Raw genomic sequence first — 9,878 nt, 5'->3', positions numbered from 1 at the left:
ACCACAAACTTAGTGGCTTAGTATAACACAACTTTATTATCTTACATTTGGGGAGGTCAGCAACACAAAATTGGTATCATTGGGTTAAAACCAAGGGACTGGCAGGGCTGCATTTGGGGGTGCTAGGGAAGAACCTATTTCCTTGACTTTTCTAGATTCTAGATACCCCCCCTAATTCCTTGACTTGTGGTGTCTTTTCATCTTAAGAGGAACCAGTCGCTAATGACAACAATACTCTGAATCTAACACTTCTTTCTTCGTCTTCCATATGTAAAAGGGCCTGGTGGTCACAGTGGGTCCACTCAGATAATTCAGAATATTTTCCATCTCTTAAAATTAGGCAGTTGCTAAACTCAGTCAATAAGTAAGCTAAATCCCTCCTTGCGGTGTAAAATAACATATTCACAGATCGCTGGAATTAGGATAGTGATATCTTTGGGAAACAAGTATTCTACCTATTCTATCACGTCAGTAATATTAGTAACCTCTAAATGTAGTCTTTTTTTTTAACGTTTATTTATTTTTGAGACAGAGAGAGACAGAGCATGAATGGGGGAGGGTCAGAGAGAGGGAGACACAGAATCAGAAACAGGCTCCAGGCTCTGAGCTGTCAGCACAGAGCCCAACGCGGGGCTCGAACTCACGGACCGTGAGATCATGACCTGAGCCAAAGTCGGCCGCTTAACCGACTGAGCCACCCAGGCGCCCCTAAATGTAGTCTTGTATTCATATTAATTCATATAGTATCCATATAAAATCGAATACCAACAGGGCTGTGGCTTAAAATTGGCAGGCTGGTGTATGGATGTATGTCTCACCTTCTCATTCTCCAACAAGAACGATTCTCTTTGAGCTCTCAGAAGACAAAATAGCTATAAATAAACACTGGAGACTCATGATCAGACGACAAATGCTTGGGAGACTCCTAAGGAAATGCTCTAGTTATATTTTCTGAGAACTACCGGGAGTCTCACATCAAAGACCTTAGACCTTAATCTCTTTCTCCAACTCATGTATTTATCACACACTCCCATTGAAACTGCCATCATGAAATGTGAGTTTGATCATATTGTACCTCATCTTAGTATGTATTCTAGGATTTTCATGGCTAATGCAGCTTTCAAGCTTGCTGCCACACCTCCATGTTCCTACTATGCTGTTTGTGTTCTTGTACAGTTCACGCTTTTCCAAGCTTTTTGCTGTTGTCTTGATCAGTTTATCTGTCTTCTCCTTTACAGAGCTCATTGTTTTCCTATTAAGCACATAGGTGGTGCTTAATAAAAGAAAATAACCTTGAGAAGCCACTTTACTCTTTTATTTTTTTGTAAAAAGGGAGTCAAGTCTTTACAATGTTTACAGGTATATTTAAGCCCACTTTAAGAATCATTAAAGAGGCACCTGGGTGGCTCAGCTGGTTAAGCGTCTGACCTTGGCTCAGGTCATGATCTCATGGCTTGGGGGTTTGAGCCCCATGTCAGGTTCTGTGCTCACAGCTCTGAGCCTGGAGCCTGCTTTGGATTCTATGTCTCTGGCTCTCTCTGCACCTCCCCCACTTGTGCGCTCTCTCTCTCTCAAAAATAAACATTATTTTTTTTTTTAAAAAGAATCAGTAAAAACATCAGGGTGAGAGCATCTTGGGTAATATTAACTATTAATATAGAAGAAAAATGTGGAAAAAAAGATAATTACAAAACGCTTATTCCGGTATAGACATAATTTTCACTACATTTTTCTACATGTATGGGTGCCAATATACTACAAATAGAATACTATTTATAATAGTATTATAAATATTTAGTATATTTAGTATTTAGTATATTATTTAGTATACTAAAATTCTTATTAAAGTATACAGGTCCTAGAAAAGGTTTCAAATGAAAACTATTCTTGGTTGTGTTTTCCCCTCCTTATCCTAGAAAGGCTATATGTTCAGTCACAATTCTGAGACAGCACTGTTCAGATTGCTACTTAAGAGAGAGATGAAATACATAATTGTAGATACCTTTCAGGAAACAATTTCACTTAAATCTGTTTCTGAACAAAAGTCTTTTGATTTAGAACTTTTACTTTGTAACGAGTGTACATATTTACTTCAAATTATATTTAAAAACTTAGTATGTGGCAATGAGAAAGAATGAAATATGGCCCTTTGTAGCAATGTGGATGGAACTGGAGAGTGTGATGCTAAGTGAAATAAACCATACAGAGAAAGACAGATACCATATGTTTTCACTCTTATGTGGATCCTGAGAAACTTAACAGAAACCCATGGGGGAGGGGAAGGAAAAAAAAAAGAGGTGAGAGTGGGAGAGAGCCAAAGCATAAGAGACTCTTAAAAACTGAGAACAAACTGAGGGTTGATGGGGGGTGGGAGGGAGGGGAGGGTGGGTGATGGGAATTGAGGAGGGCACCTTTTGGGATGAGCACTGGGTGTTGTATGGAAACCAATTTGATAATAAATTTCATATATTAAAAAAAAACAAACAAACTTAGGCACATCAGACCATCTGAAGAGCTTAAATTATATAAATACTTTACATAACGTACTACATATATATATATATAATATAATATATATATATATATGTTCCAATGAGTCCTCCATGAAATGTATTTTTATTTAATAGCTTAATTCTCCTTATTATAAACAAGTATAATTTTAATCGTAGATTTAAAAACTATTAATTAAAAATATTTACTGATGAATCAACTCTTTAAAAGAGATCTCATAGAAGTCCACAAAATAATGGATTAATATCTATTAATATTCTAATGTGCATGTCACAAGGAAATACCAAAAAAAATCTAGTTGTTCACTTTATGACCCAATATACTTTTCATGTTTTTAGGTTATAATAAGTGAAAACCCTTTCCTTCATGGGATATAATTTCTCAGATACTGACAGTCTTGAAATTATTTGAGAAATCATGACCTGTACCTTTGGCAATTATAGCTAAACCTAAGACACCTTCCTTTTACAGAAAAACAGCCTCTTTCAGATTTTGTATCAGCTGATAAGAATTAGGTCAAATTATATGAAACGACAGGAATAATTTTATAAGGAGAAAAAGGATTGCTTTCATGAATCTACATCCAGACCTTGAAGTAATAAGAATTTTATTAAATAAAGACAAATTTCCAATAGTATTTCATTTAAGAAAATTATATTTCAGAAATGTAATTTTCGACTATTTAATTATCATCTCCTTTCTAGAAATCTTTATGGGTATAAATCTATAATCCAACATAAAATGAATATATTACAGTATCTTATTAAGATCATCAAAAGAAGACTGTTCTGCATGGTGTTCTAGAACCTAGGTCAGTGCTTCTCAATGTGTTTCTTAGACTTGTGAACTTTCTGTAAACTTTTAGTTACCACAATGTGACAACATGACCAGTTGCGCCAGAATATAAACTGATTATGCCACTACATATGCTTCTGGTAGACTGTGATTCTAAAGATTCTTGCAACAATATTTCGCATCACAAATGGTGCTTCTCAGTGTGGCCTTGCCACTTCCCCATTGAGAAGTCATGTCATTTTCTCCGCCCCTTAGATCTGGGTTGGCCCTGTTGACCCATTCTGAGCAACAGACAGTGGTGGATGTCATTCCCTATCACAATGGAGTCCAGGACTTAAAAAACCTGAAGCTTCAGACTTAGACTCTTGGAAGGGCCCTTCCCTGAAGCAACTGGAACACAAGAGGTCTAAAGACCCTAACACTATACCATACTGTGGGGGAACAAAAGGTCCCTAAAGCCACAGTGGTGGCAAAGAAGAGGAGATAAGAAAAGAGAAGAGGGGATAAAGGTGGAGAGAAGGGACAAAAAGGAGAGAGATGAGAAAAGATAAGGGAGGAGAGGAAAGAAGACAGTGGAGAGGAGAAGGGAAATGAGGACAGGGGAGGAGAGAGGCAAAGAGCCTGAGGGAGGGAGGTGGGGGAAAGAGAGAAGGGGATAGGGGAGGGGGAGGGGAGAAGGGGTGAGGAGACGGGATTATCTGTTTCTCCTACCAGAACCCTAAGATCATCTATGGATCAATGTACTTTGATCAATGCCAGCACAGAGTAGGTGCTCAAAATTATCTCGTGAATGAATAAATGGATGAATGAATGAATGAATGAATGAATCAGTGAAGCTGATGTTAAATTTAAGAATCCTTTTTTTTAAAATTGTTATTATTATTTTTTTAACGTTTATTTATTTTTGAGACAGAGAGAGACAGAGCATGAACAGGGGAGGGGCAGGGAGAGAGGGAGACACAGAATCTGAAGCAGGCTCAAGGCTCCGAGCCGTCAGCCCAGAGCCCGACGCGGGGCTTGAACTCATGGACCGCGAGATCGTGACCTGAGTTGAAGTCGGACGCTTAACTGACTGAGCCACCCAGGCGCCCCAAGAATCCCTGTCTTAAATTTAGCTAATTATATTAGCTCATTCAGTTTAATAATAATGATAAAAATAAACATCTAGCAACATAGTTTTTAAAGTTAAAAATCTCATTTACATTCAGATTCTTAGGTAAGTCACATTACGTGATTATTATTCTACAGAAGTAGAAAGTGCAAATCAGATTTTATGACATGCACAATTTCAGTCATCTAGAAAAGATATGGAACTTAACAGTTTTCCCAGCAATAACACATTAAAACCAACCAAAATCACAACAGAGAAAATCTCCCCATTTCTGAAGGACATACTCTACATTACATACTTCATTTTTATATTCTCAAAACCCCATAAGGTAAGGATTATCAGCCTCATTATTTCCCCTAATTTAGAGTGTATCATATTAATGTTCAGGTATTTTAAGTAACACTCAAATTAAACAGTGAGAAGCCAAGACTTAATCACACACTGTCTGATTCATAACCAGTTAGTCCTCTCATTCCCAGCATCCTGTTTCTAAAGTCTCTGTCATTTCCAATATGATGTCACACCTCAGCTCAATACCATCTCCAAACTCAAAGTCAGAATAAATAAGTATTGTGATAGCTCTGTTTGAGTCTAATCTCATAGCATTCTTACCAAGTGAGAGGCAATAAGGCAGGGATGGAACATGTAGGCCTCCTCTCCACTTACTTAATAAATCGTGTGTTGGGGTCATATGGGGGGGATTGTGTTTCTTTGCTAGCCTTTGCTTTAAGTTTGCTTTTATGAACAACAAAGGAATCTAGTGATTTACCTGTTTTTTCTTTCCCATAATGGTAATATAAACAAAACAAAACAGCAACTGAATTTATGCAAATATTTTTTCAAAAATTTTTTTTATTTTTTTTCTAAATTTTTTTTTAACGTTTATTTATTTTTGAGACAGAGAGAGACAGAGCATGAACGGGGGAGGGTCAGAGAGAGGGAGACACAGAATCTGAAACAGGCTCCAGCCTCTGAGCCATCAGCCCAGAGCCTGATGCGGGGCTCAAACTCACGGATCGTGAGATCATGACCTGAGCCGAAGTCAGCCGCTCAACCGACTGAGCCACCCAGGCGTCCCAATTTTATTTATTTTTGAGGGAGAGATAGAGCATGAGTTGGGGAGGGGCAAAGACAGAGGAAGACACAGAATCTGAAGCAGGCTCCAGGCTATGAGCTGTCAGCACAGAGCCTGACATGGGGCTCGAACTCATGGACTGTGAGATCATGACCTGAGCCAAAGTTGGGTGTTTTACCACCTCAGCCACCCAGGATCCCCTGAACTTATCCAAATATTGATTGAAACCATTTTCTCTTCTGAGTCACCAATGAAATGATGAAGGCGTCATGATTTCTTTCTTTCTTTCTTTCTTTCTTTCTTTCTTTCTTTCTTTCTTTCTTTCTTTCTTAGTTCACAAGTTTATTATGAAAAACACTGTAGTGCTCTTGTGCAGTAACATCGTCTTATAGGAGGGGGGGAAAACAGTTCTGTTCAAAACAACTCACCAGGTTCTGACAATAACAAAGGACGACATGAGGCTGAGATTTGAGAAGGGAAAGAAACTGAGTGCAGACAAATCATACAATTAAATTAAATGGTATCCCTGAAAATAAAACGATTTCAAAACTCACAAGTAGAGGGGAGGACTTGGTACTTATTTTAAAAATGTTCATTAAGCTCCAATGATTGTTTGCTGCTATCCTTATCTACAGTCATGCTGAGTAAAGCTATAGCTAAATGGAAGTTAAATTGTATTCATGAGGTGTTAATGTTTACATCTTATTATCTGCAGTCTCTCAGAGAAAGCAAAAGTAACTACAAATAGCGCTATGCCAGAAACTGGTTTCTTGACCAACAATGTCGCTTCAGCATGCGATGAACTGGTTCATTCTAAAGTGGTCATGGCTGTTGATGACCAGAGGCTCTGTATTTTTATATGGCACATCTTTTGGTCCGTGTGAAAACAAGTTTTTTGAATGTTAACTATTCTCTGACACTTTGGAGTTACTGTTGCTCTTCCCATTTCCATTAGGTCAATATATGGTTCGTGGCAATACTGTACAAGTTTAAAATTTCATTACAGGAAGTAGTGTGGGGTACGACGAGTAACATGTGGCTCGCCTCTGCGAGGTGCTGGGCCAAACTGCAAGAAAGAGTATTTTAGAGTATCATCAAGTTCCCTGATTGCAGCTTGATTACCACAACGATACCAATAGTTTGGGGCACTGAAAATTGTTACTACATTCCGGTCGTGGCACCAGTTATACCCCTCCATCACCAGCTGGTGACCTCTGGACACCAATGTGAGGCCACTGGCATGATTAAATGTTTCAGAAAGGTCTTGCCCAAAGGTGTAACCAGCTCCTCGAGGAGATATACCCCAACCACCACGATCATCTGGATCTGACCACAGCAAGTCACACATTGGACCCTCATGAGGAACTTCTTGTAGGCGATCTAGTGCTCTGATGTGATCCAGTGTATCTATGGATGGTGACAGGCCGCCATGTAGACAGAATATCTGCCCCTCCACCAAGGCTGTAAGAGGAAGATAGTCAAACAGATCTGTGACATATTTCCAAACATTTGCATTTCCGTATTTCCTTAAACACTCATCATAGAAACCGTACACTTGTGTGATCTGTCTGCTCTCATGATTTCCTCGAAGAATGGTGATGTGCTCACGCTAAGGAACCTTAAGAGCTACAAGCAGAGTAACGGTTTCAACTGAGTAATATCCTCTGTCAGCATAATCTCCCATAAACAAGTAGTTCGTATCTGGTGAGCTGCCACCAATTCTAAACAGTTCCATAAGGCCATGAAATTGCCCATGCACATCTCCATAGACGGTGACTGGACATCGAACCTCCTGCACGTTGGATTCTTTTGTCAGGATGTCTTTAGCCTTCTCGCAGAGGCTCTTGACCTGGGACTCGGACAGCTGCTCGCACCATTCCACTGCTCGATCCACTGGTCCAGCTCCTTGGCGAACACCTTCTCGTCCACGATGCCATCCGCCCGAACCAGCTGCCGCGGCGCGCTCCTCCCGCGCCGCCGCCCGCCCACGGGCCACACGCACACGCCGCCGCCGGTTCCCGGGGAACTTGTGTGGCTCCCGGCGGCTGCTCGGCGCTGGCGCGAACCCGCGAGTTCTCCCTGGAGTCGAACTGGAGCCGCTGTCCTCCTCCGCTCCATCTAGTCCTGGGGCTCGGCTCTCTGTAACGGCGGCCACCGGCGTGGTGACATCACGCGCCGCGTCATGCCTTATTTATTCGGTTAGATTCTTGGCTTCCTTTAATGTGTTCAGTATTGACACTTTGACATATCTCTTGAGGATATAATCTAATTTTTGAATTTCTTATTGAGGGATCTCCTAGAAACCGGATATCCCTTTCAAAATCTTTTTACTGAGCAACCAAAGGATGCTATGGCATGGTTACAGTGACACATAATTTCTCTGCAGATTTTCTTTGGATCACTGCTTCTTTGGCCATTTGTTTGATGTTGTGCCCAACAGTTGAGTTGTAGAATTAGCATTTTGGGGAGACTGGGTGGCTCAGTTGGTTAGGCATCTCACTTTTGATTTTGGCTCAGGTCATAATCTCAGGGTTCATGACATTGAGCCCCATGGCCGGCTCCAAGCTGACAGCATAGAGCCTGCTTCAGATTCTCTCTCCCTCTCTCTCTGCCCCTTCTCTGCTTGCATACGTGCGTTCTCTCTCGCGCTCTCTCTCTCTCTCTCTAAATAAATAAATAAACATTAAAAAAAAACTTTAGAATTAGCATTCTGAAAACAAAGCTCTTTCTTAGGTATCATACTGACAGCATTGCCAGATGTATGGTAGCCACATTGATCTCTGTCCACACCAAGTGCTATACTGAGTTTATTGCCTTCCTTCCGCTATGAGTGACAGCTGAAGTTACAGAAAAAGTACACACTCGTCATCACCATGTAAGAAGAAATTGTCCCCCTAGAAGCTATTAGGAACCCATTTTTTTTTCATTTATATTTGTCATCAGGACAATTATAATGTAAACTCTTTCCTTTCCTGGCTGCAGGACTCAAGGGATAGATATGCTAGAAATCAATATGCTATAACAAAGAGTTATTGTCATCACTAATCCCCATGGAGAAGCATCTTTATAAGCCACACCAACTTGCCAGCCTCGCTGCTCATAGGGTCCCCTGTGTGCCTCTGATTTTCCTTCTAGGATTTTAGTACTACTTTTGTGTTCCTAACAAGTCATGAGAAATTATTATTTCTCTAACCTAAAGCTATTCTGCTCTACACAATTTACACCACTAGAGTGATTTTTCATAATCATATTTAAAGTAATCTGTGTCATTAAGTTCATCATCAGATACAAAGATAGATAAATTAGTAACCAAATCCTTGATTTTAATATCTTCTTTCAGCAAAAATGAAAAATTACCAGAAAATTCACAGTTATTGTGTGGGAGTTGAAGTAAATGAGTAGTTGGTATTAATTTTAGAAAGATACAGATAGGTCAAACATTCAAAAAACTTATTTTATGGCAACCCATTCAAAGTAACCTGGGACAGTATCAGAGGTAATTTGATATCATAAAACATGTGAGACAAACTGAGAAAATAGACTGTGTATAGGTAGTTGGGGTGGAGAGATGGAATAATATTACATCATAAGCCTTCAATATGTTCTTTTTTATTTGAAAGTTAAACTTCATTTGGAAAGGCTGAAATAATTATATGCTAATTTGAACAGCTAGGTTGTATGAGAAATGGCTTAAAACTTCCTTTTTGATATCCTCTGAGAGTTGGAATCCGTTATAATTGTCTTTCTTCAGATGGAAAAAAAATGTAACTGCTTTTCAAAAAGTGATTATTTCTCTTTCTCTTTTTGTCTAGAAATCGTATGCTTCCTCAGACAATTCCTTTTGTAACAAACTTTCCTCCTCTCTCCAGCCAGTTCCAGTGAGTTCACTTTTACAGGATCTGGGACTAGGACAGAAGGTATATCCTTGAACATTTCTTCACTGGCACTTCAACATGTTCTTAACATTTAGACAAAAGCTAGTATATATTACTATATACATGAACATATATGTATACATACATGCATATAGACAGTAGTCATTTTTTGAAGTTTTTTTTTAAAGGTGGAACATGTTTAACTTTTTTTAACATTTATTTATTTTTCAGAGACAGAAAGAGACAGAGCATGAGCAGAGAGGGGCAGAGAGAGAAAGGGAGCACAAAATCTGAAGCAGGCTCCAGCCTCCGAGCTGTCAGCACAGAGCCGGATGCGGGGCTTGAACCCACGAACTGTGAGATCATGACCTGATCCTATACCAGCCACTTAACTGACTGAACAAACTAGGCACCCCTAGACACTACTCATTGTAATGAAGAATTAATTTTCAGTACAAAAATAACAATTATTACCATATTTCATATTTATTGCTGACAATGTCGTATTTAG

General features: G+C 39.4%; 1 non-coding gene and 1 pseudogene across 1 annotated transcript; both read right to left on the bottom strand.

Annotated features, from left to right (window-relative positions):
• Positions 1-6,186: 6,186 nt before the first annotated feature.
• On the bottom strand, positions 6,187-7,414 carry LOC125163872 (serine/threonine-protein phosphatase 2A catalytic subunit alpha isoform-like; annotated as a pseudogene).
• Positions 7,415-9,314: 1,900 nt separating this feature from the next.
• Positions 9,315-9,438, bottom strand: LOC125165082 (small nucleolar RNA SNORD22). Its single transcript, XR_007151968.1, has one exon. It is a non-coding gene; the product is annotated as a small nucleolar RNA SNORD22 (small nucleolar RNA).
• Positions 9,439-9,878: the final 440 nt, after the last annotated feature.

Source organism: Prionailurus viverrinus, chromosome B1 (genome assembly GCF_022837055.1).
Source record: "Prionailurus viverrinus isolate Anna chromosome B1, UM_Priviv_1.0, whole genome shotgun sequence".
NCBI classification, from domain to species: domain Eukaryota; kingdom Metazoa; phylum Chordata; class Mammalia; order Carnivora; family Felidae; genus Prionailurus; species Prionailurus viverrinus.
The sequence above is the reverse complement of the archived record's forward strand: the minus strand, read 5'-3'. Positions and strand labels throughout refer to the sequence as shown.